This window comes from Mustela nivalis (genome assembly GCF_964662115.1).
Source record: "Mustela nivalis genome assembly, chromosome: 20".
NCBI classification, from domain to species: Eukaryota; Metazoa; Chordata; class Mammalia; order Carnivora; family Mustelidae; genus Mustela; species Mustela nivalis.
This window is the reverse complement of record NC_139039.1, coordinates 5,787,257-5,800,372: the sequence shown is the minus strand read 5'-3', so window position 1 is coordinate 5,800,372 and position 13,116 is coordinate 5,787,257. Positions and strand designations below refer to the sequence as shown.

The following is a 13,116-nucleotide window of genomic DNA, read 5'->3' as shown; positions in this document are numbered from 1 at the left end:
TACTCCCTCTGAGTTCAGACTCAAAATCTTTAGTTATGGCCACAGTTTCTGAACTCCGTACAGAGGTACCCTGGGATGATGCAGTGAACATACAGGGGAACCATAAGATTATTTAAAATTCTGAGAAAAGCATAGAAACATCCATTAGAGACCAAAGGAGCCATTATCTTGAGGAAGTTCAAGGTTTCGACATTAGATGCTACAGTCCTTTGAATGAGTTCACATTCTTGTAAGCCTGGATACCTGGAGGCTGCTGCCTACCTCCAATCCATCCAGCCAACCAGGGAGGAACAAGAAACAAAGGTAACAATGTCTAATCTAATGCAAAGATTTGAGAAGTTATGCACTGTCCAACAGGCAAACGCATCCATTAGCAAACGTGGTTATTTAAGGATGAAATACAAATATTAACTTTCTCTTCGGTACGTGCTGGCTGAGTTATTAGGACATAAATACTTATTAAGTTGTTTGGACACTAAGAGTTATGACATTACCCTAGTATATTTGCTTATTGCTTGAGCCAGAATCAATGGCCTGCTAATTGGGAGCTGCTAGAAATGCCTCTCCTCATGAACCTCAGATAAGAGGCAGAGTCCCAGAGGGAAGAGTGGGTTTCCCTGGCAGGGATTCCTTGATTCACTGGCACCCCCATGTCCAAGCCAGCAGATGCTATCCTTGGAGGGAGGAGCAGGAGGGCATCACCCAGATCAGACAGTGTTGGCAGAGTGGGGGAGGAGCGGTGAGCTGAAACCTGAGGACTGGTACCAGCTTTTATTCTTTCCTTCTGCTGCCATCATCCCTCATTTCACTTAATCTATACCCCATGCTCACGGAGGGGAATGATTTACTTATCCAACAGCATCAGCTATTCAATGAGAGAGCCAACTTCCTGGATCATTTCTTATATCCTATGAATATTTATGGAGGATTCAAAGATGAAAAAAGCAAGCAGCTCCAGAAGTACAGCAGAGATAAAGTACTGGCTAAGTTCAGAAGTAGACAGCGAGAGAGGGTGGCCCTTTGGACTGAGCTGAAGGAAGCTGAAACCTTAGAAGTCATTTTAGAGACTTTAGTGCTGATTCCATTCCCTGATGAGAATGTGTGTATCTCTACTTCACTCTCAGCTGGCACACGCCCCTAATCAGTTTTCCCTACTCAGACTGAGTGTTGAATGACCTTCTTCAGCCTATATCCCTAAAAGTCGCTTGTCCTTAATAACCCACAGTCTGCAGGGTACCAAAATTGCCTCTACTTCATATTTAAAACGAAATGAATGTGTTTATTAGCTATGCATATCTTTTGTGTGTATTTATTTGGATTTAATCTAGAAATAAAGTACTTTTTATTAAGTGCCACTTGGAAACTGCTAAATCTGAAGGTTCAATGCTATTCTGAGTTAGCTCTATAAAACCACAAAGCAATTCTAGAACTTCTGGAGGTCTTCTAAGACAGACGGAGCTACTATGCTCCATCACGTTAGGTACTCCCAACACTTGGATCAGGAGAATCCAGGGTTTCAAATGCCGAGGTCCTCCAATCCCTACAAGTTTAAGAAGGTCCTCCAATCCCTATGAGTCTAAAGACCATTTCCATATACCACTGCTTCTCATATAAAGCAATGAAGTTGGTGGGCAGAGGATGATGGCAAAAAAAGAAAAGGTTTTAAGCTAGATAAGACTTTGCAAATCGATGTTAGAAAATCATTAGGTTAATTTACTCCCTGGGGGAACAGAGGCCAACCCAGAGCCTGAATTATTTAGATGTATCATCCATAATTGTTCATTTAACTATGGCTTGACCACAAAATGCGTACTTCGTTGTTGCCATGCAGACACAGCCAAAAAGAAGTGTGCATGAGAGAGAATATAAATGATTTCTGTTGGAGAATTTTTAGGACAAGGGTGTCATTAACAGCTAATGAAGGTGACGCTGCTTAAAATTTGCAACTGCAAGTGTGCTCCACAGACCACAACATCACCTGGCAGTTTCATGGAGATGAAAATCTTGGGGCCCACCCTGGGCCATTAGATAAGAATGGACATTTAGGAGAGTTTCCAGTGACTGGTATGCAAATTAAATTTGGAAAGCCCTGGATTAGAATCAGCAGTTCTCAGCCCCTGTAAGGGTTATAACCATCTGGTAGGCATTGAATGCTTACAGACTCTAGGTCCCACCTCAGGCCAATTAAATCAGAACCCCTGGGGGTGGAGCTGAGTTAAACCAGCCTCTGAAGCTTTTCAGGTGCTTCTACTGTGCAGCCAAGGTTAAAAAGGATCACCCTGGACAGACAGCACCTGACACGGACCTCACTTTACCTCAATCTTACGAAGCATCTGTATTTTTATGTTTCATTCATTCAACTCCACGTATGGGCACCATATTCCACATTAGCATACAACACTCGTCCTCATGCAGCTTGAAATCTAGAATGAAAATACTATTTTTTTTCCCCAATGGAAATATGTTTAACAGAACAATTTTATTAAGTTGCATTAATTCTACAGAAGCCTATTCACAAAATCATAAGAGGCAACAGATAGAGAGAAAATAATAGCTTTTGAAAAAAAAAATCAAACTAGATTTAACTCAGGATAGGGGGATTTTCTGCAACCAAACTATTTCCTAAAATAACATGGAGCTAACGGTTCAACCTCTTTATCTCTGTTGTGCCTGCTTGATAAAAGTTAGTTCCTGGACATCCTGGCTACAGAGAAAATGAAGACCGGAACCAAGATCTCCTAACTCCTGCTTCATGTTCTCCCATGTCCCACACTGACATCGGTTCTGCCAAACGGACACACTGGCTGCCCTCAAAGAGACCAGGAACACAGAGAGCATGAGACAAGGGAGTGTGTGGGAAGACTAAGTCAGAAAATCTCACTCGCTGATCATGAAACGTTCATGTATCTGTTCATAAGGCTGTGGTGACTACAACAATCTAATATTCTTTCAGAGAGATCCAGGATGGATTGTAGAATACTAGGAAGTAAAGAGAAGAGCCAGAGAGGTGGCTTAAGGAAGAAAGGTGTATGAGTAATAAAGGCTTTGGGATTCCTTAGCCAGAAGAGGAGAAGCTGAAGCATTACTTAGTAACACTTGAGACACATAGAGGATTATAGCATTTAGACTGATGGCCAGCTGTTTTTCCAAAGCTGCTAAAAAGGAAAAACAGACTGAGCCTGAATGGTAGGCCTTTAAAAGACAAGAAGCTTAAGACACGTCTACTGGCCCTGGAGTGGGTATCTGAGGAAGATTTGTAGAATAAGAGCATTATTAATACCCAGTGGTGAAAGGGAGAAGATTGAAACCATGCCAGATGATGGGACTTTAGAGTTAATGGAATCTTGCTGGAAACATGGGTAAGATGGTAACTCAGGACTCTGTGAATTTCTACAGATAACTCATTCTCCATGCTAGGCACGGGATGAAACAACATTTTTTAAGGCAAAACTTTTGAATATTAAATCATTAAGGTTAGGCATATGTATGGACATCTTTCTTTCTGACTTATTTTGACTAAAAATGATCTCCCCTTTGTGTTAAGGAAGATCAAGTAAAATGTTCACATATATGCCGGAGTTCATTCTTGTCTCCCCCATCTAGCAGGATATTTGATGTATGGGTTTTACCAACTGAAAATGAAAGGTCCAGGCATTAGGATTTCATCAGCTCTGTTGACTGAGAAGCAAAATGAAGATGATAATCATTAGCACTTTACACTAATCAAGATATAATTACAGCAGGAATTCCTGAGTACACCTTTAACTCCAGGCTCCTGCTTCTCAGTCATGAAATCCCAACACGTGCTGTAGAGCAGCAATCATGCATACAAATGACTGAGGACTCTCCCAGAGACGTCCCTATCTCTCAGCTCCAAGGTCTGCACTCTGAACTCCCAGACCACATCTTTAGCCAGTATCACCAACAGTAAGAATGGCTGCAACTCATGGTACCTCGAAGTGGTCAAAATCCTCTTGAAAATCCACGTGGGTTTGCAATGACAGCAATAGGACTCAACAGTGTGTACATCCATCAGACAATTAGCAGGAAATCCTGCCCAAGAGAAGCAGTTTCTCTGAAGGCTGAGAGTAAAGTAAGAAAACAGAAAATTCCATCTTTTCTAGCCTTCAGATAGACAAACTGGGTTGGTATCTATGTCACAAGACAATTCATACAACAAAATAACCTCCTGAGAAACTAAATAATTGTCTTGTTTCCCAATAGACTCACTTCATAATAATGAAAGGTGTTTTCCATTGTCTTCTGAAATGGGGGCTGAGTCTTGAAGTCTGACTTTCCCCACCCCCAGGACAGAAGGAACAAATGCACTTATTCTGGGCTGTCTGAAGAGCAAAGGGATCAGAGTGTCAAAGAAGGGTGTGCTTTCTGCTATCAGGAAAGGGATTGTCTTTCCTGGGTAGGGGACTGGGTAAAAAGAGAGTTGCAAGTACGGGTAGAGACCTGGGCATCTTAAAAGCAGTGTCTAGAGGTGCCTGAGTGCCTCAGTCATTAAGCATCTGCCTTCAGCTCAGCTCATGATCCCAGGGTCCTGGGATCGAGCCCTGTATCAGGCTCCCTGCTCAGCAGGAAGCTTGCTTCGCCCTCTGCCCCTCCCCTTGCTTCTGTTCCCTCTCTCGCTGTGTCTCTCTCTGTCAAACAAAGAAATAAAATCTTAAAAAAAAAAATTATGTCTAAGGCAGCAGGACATTCCCCAGAAATGTATATAATGGAGGCATGGCCTTCTTTTCCATAGCCTCACTTGGCACAAAGGGGATGAAACCATCAGTGGAGTCTCTAACCGGAAGGAATATGCACCCTGAAAGGGAGACAGATAAATTGAGATCCACTTCTGAGGAAGCCTTGGGACTTCACCCATAGGCTGTGGACCAGCCCACAACAGCATCCTGGGTGATGATAAAGTAGCCAGAGCTCACAGGCTGGGAGAGTTTTTTGAGGGCGCCCTTAGACCTCTAGGCCCTTGTGTGGCCCTAATGAGGGAAGAAAGGGTACTCCAAAGGATGACCAAGACTATTCTTCTAAACCATCTTCAGGGTTAGAGAACAGGAGTAATCTCCACTGATTTTTGAAATACAAAGAAATATAATATTTATTGTATTTAAGTGCTAACCAGTAATTCATACTTATTGTATGTGATCATTAAAGAAACCAACCCAAGTGTATACAAGATTTTTGAGGCTTCCATGTAAAATATACAGATATTTCAAAGATAAGAATACAGTCTGGGATACTACCAGTTATTTTAGGTAGAATGCTTACTTTACAAGTGCCTTCTCAATTTCATAGACTAGACAGTTTTAGGGTTCTTATCTTTAATGGTTGATTTAAGAGTTATTGCCAGAAAATCTCTCACTCAGAGTTTTTTCTGAATAGTAATGCATTCTATGTATGGATTCTATGCCCTCACCACATCTTCTATTGTCAGTTTCAGTGTAAGCACAGGAAACTGACAATTTTATTGTTCTACTCTATTCCTTCATAAAAATGTGTTAAAGAACACTTTCTGGAATAAAGGTATAACCACATCATAAAAGCTGCTGAAATCATCAAGTGTCTTATACCACTATTTGATCATCCAAAAAAGAAAAGTGAGTTTATGCTATTTAAAAGGATTTGTGAAAATCAGCTAGGCAGTAGTCTCATTGTTAAAGTCTTTAATTCCGTTCAATCTTTGATCTTTTGTTTCTCTGGTCATCAAATATAAAATAAAAAAGACAGTAGCCTTGATCTAATCATTGCTCCAAGCCTCTTGTGATCCAGCGTTCAAAAGTAGTGGCCAAAAGAAGTTAGCTCGCCTCACATTGCTAATTTATTTAAACCCCATTCACTGTATGATAGCCAGTGCCCTGATTCATTTGTTTTCTCCTGACATCGTGACACCATGGAAAGATTACTGCAAAACAAAAGTCTCTTTGCCATCAACCCGTTATATCCCCCTGGGCAAACGGCTTTACCTCACTAGGCTTGTTTCCTCATCGGGAAAATGAGATGGTTGAAACAATGATTGGTAGGCACCTTCAAGCTCTGCGATTCTATGAATTTATTATTTGTTGTAGTTGTAAGTCTTAGGAAAGCCAAAGACATCATCGGAACAAATGCACTGATCTAAAGAGGACATCTTAGAACATGCCAGCTTTTCTAATTTAAAAGAAAACGCACCGCTATGAAGATCTGCCTGTTTGACAAACTATTGTTTGCGTCTATTAAAACAAGTATCTAGACAGGTTATGCTGGCAAACCAAATAACCTGATTCAGATATTAGAACTACTGCAGTGTATGAAATCTTATATGCAAATAAGAGGTGCTGATTGAACCTGGAGTGCATATATTATTTAAAATTTGAATTTATGTAACTTACAAACAGATCTAGAATACCCTGATCTTTATTCATTCAACAGAGAACTCAAATAAGCAATTTCGTGTCTGGCATAGAAATTTATGGAAAAGTTCTGAAGCTCTGTCTCTCTCATTTTCAGCAGGAAATAAGGAAGGAAAGAGGAGAAGCAACAAGACTGCAGAAGAGGAGTATGATAAACACACTTACACACGAGACAAGCAGAGTGGACGAGATCATTGCTTATCTCTTGCTTTCCCCACATTGTTCACTGTTCCTACAAATGAGAAATACTTGCTTTAAAGTTTATAAATATATCTTTGTGGTTTTGTTTTCTCCGATCACTTTAGTGAGAGCCTTCAAGTCTGAACTGTGCTGTTCATCCGGTGAGCAACAATCTGTAGATCATTTTTGAAGCATTATTTGTCACCACCTCAAGAGGAAGGAAAGGTCCTGGAATGTACAATCAGAAGCCCTGGGTTCAAGGTCCAGTTACGCTATTTTACTGCATAACATCAGGCAAGTCCCTTTACCCGGTCCTCTTAATTCCCTCACAGGTAGAGAGAACGATACTTCAGACTTTGTGCTTTTTATGAAGAGCAAGTGAAACAATGAATGTGATGTTTCTGATAGAATGTCTTTAACATTATCAGTGATGATTACTTACTTTATTATTAGTTTAGATTCTCCCCTCTCAGCTATGGTTTTTACCTCACCTTAGGATATTTAAAATGTTATACATCTTTATTCATTTTTGAGTATGAGCAGATTTTTTGGACTGTTTTTTTGGTGTAATGAATATAACTTTTGATATAGTCAATTCCTGTTATTCCTGGTTAGCTATGTTCCTTACAAAGTCTCCAAAGAACAGTGAATAAATAAATAAATACCAAAATAAATACCAAACCATGGCTCTTTAGGGGAAATTCGGGCTTAGGTTCCTGTGAGCCTAGGGTCACATTTTGGTTGACTGAACAATACAGAACCTTGTTTTATGTGTGCTTCTGTTTAAAGACACCTTATTTAGTATATACTTTGATTCACTATCATTTAACTCAAAGTCAACAACATATAATTCATGCCTAAACTAAGCTAAGCTAACTGGGTCTTGTATGTAAGTGCTGAACCACTGAATTCTATTCCTGAAACCAATACTGCACTGCATGCTAACTAACTAGAATTTAAATAAAAATCTGAAACATAAAGAAATTAATTAATTAAGCTAAGCTAAATGCACGTGTTTTTTACCATGAGTTCACCTAGGCATAACCAGATTGTACAATGGAGTCTGACATCAGAGCCTTTGTTTATACTCTACATTACACGGCATTTCACCTATTTTACCAGGAGAAAAAAAAGTTTCTTTCAATCAAGCAAGCAGAAAAGACAGGCATGACACTTCCTATAAAGCTGGGAAACCACTGCCCTTGATCATTTTATTCACCAGAATGGAAGGGGAGGTGAACCATGAGAGACTATGGACTCTGAAAAACAATCTGAGGGGTTTGAAGTGGCGAGGGGGTGGGAGTTCGGGGTATCAGGTGGTAAGTATGAGAGAGGGCATGGATTGTATGGAGCACTGGGTGTGGTGCAAAAATAATGAATACTGTTATGCTGAAAATAAATAAAAAATAAATTAAAAAAAAGAGAAATTTCAATAACCAGGGTAACTTCATTCAAAAATAAAGCTAAAGGTATTTAAATACCTATCATTATTCTCAATTATGCTTCCAATTCTCACTCACCCAACAAATAATTATTAAATGCCTACTGTGTGCCAGGGAGTGTTCTATGTACACTCATCAACAGAGCCATAATGCCGTAATGCCTTCGGAAGTGTCTGCTATCAATCTTGCACTGTTGTTAAGACATACACACATTAAGGCAACTTCAACTCTAAAGGGTCAAAATGAAAGAAAGGTTACTGCCAAGTCTGATGCCATTTCCTGTCAAGCCAATGATGTCTGAGAATTACATCAAAGAGAGTGCTCAATATCCATTTCTGCTAAGAATGATAGATGTATTCATAAAAGCTTGTATGTGAAACAGTAACTTTAAGGGACAATGAATCAACCAGGATAGATTAGGCTCTCCTGCAATAACAAACAACCCCAAAGTGTCACAATAAAGGCATCTTTCTTGTTCTTGCAAAGTCTAATGTAGGTTGAATGGCCCTCCTCTGTTTTGTAGTCTGGTCTTAAGGTAATGCATGTTACATCTACACACAATCAATTCAAAGTGTAGGAAGCAAAAGGATTTTGGATGAGAAACTTGTCTGCCACAAACACAAATTAATTTTCCTGTTAATCCTAAATAGAATACCTAATGATAATATCAGATTATGGATAAACTTAAAATTTCCCTTTGATTAATGGGAGACAATGGGGAGTACCTGTGACTTACAGCTTTCTTCCCTATGCTTCATATTCTCTTCAAAATAATTTTTTCTCACAAATCAATTTTTTTGGTATTTTTTAAAATTTATTTATTTTCAGCATAATAGTATTCATTATTTTTGCACCATACCCAGTGCTCCTTGCAATCTCTCTAATACCCATCACCTGGTTCCCCCAACCTGCCACCCCCCCCCCCGCCGCTTCAAACCCCTCAGATTGTTTTTCAGAGTCCATAGTCTCTCGTGGTCAAAATAAATTTTTTAAAGAATAGCTAAATGATGTCTTTTTTAGAATTTCGAGTAAGAATACAGTCTCCTCCTTATTTCAATGATCTTGTTTGTATGGGTTTATCACGAGAAAGGGGGGGAAAACATGAGCGAGCAAGCATCATCTCAGAGCCTGTAGCCTTTGTCATGTGCTATCAGTGAAAAGAAGTTGGCCAGGTACACGTGCACTCGGTATTTCAGAATGGGACCTCCTTTGGAAACAAGATCTTTGCAGATATAATTAGTTAAGCTGAGATGAGGTCATACTGAATGAGGGCAAGTCTCAAATCTAGTGACTGGTGTCTTTACAATAAGAGGAAGGACACAGAGACACACAGGGAAGACAGGCATGTGGCAGTGGAAACAGATCAGAGTGATAAGGTCAGAATGCCAAGGGAAGCCAACAGCCACCAGAAGGCAGGAGGAGGCAAGGAAGGACCCTTCTCTAGAAACTTCAGAGGGAATGTGGCCCTGCCCTCAACTCAGTCTTGGACTTTCAGGCTCCGGAACTATAAGAGAATAAATTTCTGTTATTTTAAGCTACCCAGCTTATGCTAATTTGTTGCAGCAGCCCTGGGAAACTAATATAGATTGGATCATAGATTTCATCAAAGAATTAAAAATCACGAGTTATAAGCATACTAAGATTTTGGCAAAATCTGAGTAATAGTCATCTGTTTAGTCTTCATAAATGTTTTAGAATTTTAGACTTAGTGGAGACATTGGCTATCAGTCAAGTCTTTTTAGCTTCTCTGGAGAACTTTCTTGCTCTTAACAAGAGGAAGGATCCCCCTCATTCTCAGCTCTTGGGGTAACTCCCCAAGGGACATCTCTCAAACATTTTTCGGCCCTCAGTCACTTCTATCTGCTGACCCCTGTCCCGCCTGCTGCCTCCCCCTGCTCCTCAAAGGTTTGTAGAGTCCAGAAAAATGCTCGCATTTTTAAAAAATATTTTATTTATTTATTTGACAGAGAGAGAGAGAGATCACAAGTAGGCAGAGAGGCAGTCAGAGAGAGAGAGGGGAAGCAGGCTCTCTACTGAGCATAGAGCCTGATGTGGGGCTTGATCCCAGTATGCTGAGATCATGACCTGAGCTGAAGGCAGAGGCTTAACCCACTGAGCCACCCAGGTGCCCCAAATGCTTGCATTTTATGTACAAATCCACACCAGCACCATTCCTTGCTGCTTCTTCCTTGAGATCATTCATTATCAGGATCAAAGGTCAACAAATTTTTCATGTAAAGGACCATGTAGCAAATATTTCAGGTTTTGTGGAACATGTGGTTCCTGTCACAACTATTCAGCTCTGACACTGTAGCCCAGAACCAGTCTTGATGGAACATAAATGAACATGTATGGTTGTTCCAATAAAACTTTATTTATGGACTGAAATATGAATTTCATATTTTCCCAGTGTCACAAAATATTCTTTTGATTTTTTTAAACCATGTACAAACAAAAAACATTTTTGGCTTGCAGATCATACAACAGGCAATAGGTCAGATTTGCTCCTCAGGCCAAAATATGCTGATTCCTAATCTACACCAGTGGTTCTCCACTAGAGTCTGATTTGAAGCATTTGGTTATGTCTAGAGACTTTTATTTTTTTATGGTCACAACTAGTGGGGCTCTTCTGAAATCTAGTGGGTAGAGGCCAGGGACTCTGCAAAACATCCTGTGGTGCACAGAACAAACCCTCCCCCAATGGAGAATGTTGCAACTCCTGAGATAAGAAACCCAGGTCATGATCAAGGATTCCTATGAGAAACTGATACCCTTCCCCAACAATCCCCATTGGTCAGACAGTTACTTATTAAGACCTTACTTAATTGGATCTCCTCATAAATTCTTCTCAGAACACTCCAACCACAATTACTTAAACCTCTTCAATATTCTATTGTATTTGCAGACCTTCCCAGTGTGTTGGTTATTGTATTTCAGTGTCCGTGTTCCTTCCTACTCCATGGGGAGCCTCCAAAGAGCAAGGGGTATCTCATTCACCTTTGGGCTTCCAGGACTTAGGGTGTTTGCTGAGATGGATTAAGTTAAGAAAATAATGAAATGACACCTCCACATTATGACTTCTCCTCTGGCAAGTACCAGATGAGGGAATTTCAACTTCAATGGAGAAATGACTTCTATCCCTTGGGGTGGACATTTTCTGTCTGAGAATGCCAGCTTCGCTGGGTGAGTCGGTCACCAAGAGAGGGCTCCATGCTTGATGCAGTCTGAACTACCTATGGCCAGAGAGTCCGGTGGGACTGGAGCTGGCTGAGCCTCCACTCAGTGAGAAGCTCCATTTAGAGGCAGCTAAGGACGTCCTGCTGCCACTCCTGGAGGTAACAGTGACACATCTGAAGCATCGGTTGAGCTCCCTTCCAGGAGGCTGGGGCCACTGACAATAATGGATTCGGCAGAACCACCCAGCCCTGACATTCCTCTGCCCTGCTCCCATCTGACATAACTGATGCCCCCTGGATTCCCAGCTCGGCTTCCCGCCCCAGTCCCTTCCTTCCCACCCCAGTCCCTCGCCCTGGCTGTGTGTACTCCTAAGACTGCTGGTATCAGCTCGTCTACACCCTGGACGGCCAACCCAACTCACTTATTAACAGCTCCCTGCCTGGCACACATCCAAAGCCCCCAACACACAATCCAAAGCCTCAGTGGCCAGCCTTTGGAACATTCAGGCTGTTTCTCCCATCTTCCAACTTAACCTCTGCTCAAATCTGATCTCCTGCTTATTTCTCTTGATTCTCCCCTTTCCCCCTATCCACCTAGTCACAATGGACTAATGTTTTGTTTGGCAGATTTCTGGAGCGTTTTTTTTTTTTTTTTAAAGATTTTATTTATTTTATTTGACAGAGAGAAATCACAAGTAGGCAGAGAGGCAGGCAGAGAGAGAGACGGGGAAGCAGGCTCCCTGCTGAGCAGAGAGCCCGATGCGGGACTCGATCCCAGGACCCCGAGATCATGACCTGAGCCGAAGGCAGCGGCTTAACCCACTGAGCCACCCAGGCGCCCCCCTCTGGAGCGGTTTTGATTCTTCTCCTCGTCCTCCCCCCGCACAGGTTTTTGGGACCGTGTACCCTGGCCCATGCTGCTATGCTGTACGAGTCCTTAAGCAGGGACTGAACACCAGATTAAATTTTTCTGTTACTATCCTGGAGAAGAACGTGGCAGGCCAGCCTGTGTAGGAGAACGTGGCAGAATTCAGAGCAAGTGTGGAGAAGCGGTTTCTCTGTGAAGAGTGCTTAAAGACCCATGAGTGAGGTAAACTCACCAAAAGGAAGCAGCCAGGGACAATACACAATAAGATATTTTAAGTGCAAAATTATACAGCACAGTGTTCAGAGAAGAGTAAATAAAAATAGCTCCGTTTCCTGAGTGGACAGAGCTAAGACTTATTGAGCACTGTGACAAGCACTTCGCATTTCTTAACCAGCTCGCACAATCATCATGGAAAACCCTTAATACAAGTCATAGCATTATACCCACTGGACGGAGGGGGAAAAGGAGGCTGAGGCACATGAAGTCCTCTGCTAATATAGGGGGCCCCACCTTTGTGATTTCCAGCAGCCGTGACACACTGCAGAGACCGTGGGAGGCCTGCTCCGATGCTTGGAAGGTGAAGCTATGGAGACCAGAGCAGGAAGAGGGAAGGGACTCTGGGCTATAGGACAGTGGCAGGGAAGGCACAGCGGGCCGGTGGTACAGGAGACCTGTCTGCCAGAGCACTGGAGAAGGTGCGTGGAACAGAGAGAGGAAATAAGCTGGGAGGTCCAGAAGAGCTAACTTGTTGGAGCTCCTGCATGCTAGGAGAAGGAATTCACCTCGCTATCGATGGAAATAGACCAGAGGTTTTGCATGATATAGTGGTAAGCTGTATTTGGGGAATAAGGCCCCGATATGAAGATAGACCTTTTGTTCCCCAGGCAAGTCCCTGGCCAGACTGACATCCGAGCTGCTTCCTACGCTGCTTCCGAGCTTCAATGAGGCAGGTATGTAGAATGAACATCAAGGACCACCTTGTCTGGCCGAGTATATCCTTGGGTCTCTGTCTATCCTGAGGCTGTTATAACAAATTACCACATGTGAAATGG

At 41.8% G+C, this 13,116-nt stretch overlaps 1 protein-coding gene and 1 long non-coding RNA gene across 4 annotated transcripts in view; one reads left to right on the top strand and one right to left on the bottom strand.

Annotated features, from left to right (window-relative positions):
- The window catches only part of ZMAT4 (zinc finger matrin-type 4), a 382,160-nt gene that overhangs the window by 164,648 nt on the left and 204,396 nt on the right, over positions 1-13,116 (bottom strand). The gene's annotated exons all lie outside the window — the stretch shown is intronic.
- Positions 3,008-13,114, top strand: LOC309855115. Its single transcript, XR_014306628.1, has 4 exons — positions 3,008-3,359; positions 6,496-6,872; positions 12,085-12,286; positions 12,949-13,114. It is a non-coding gene; the product is annotated as an uncharacterized lncRNA (long non-coding RNA).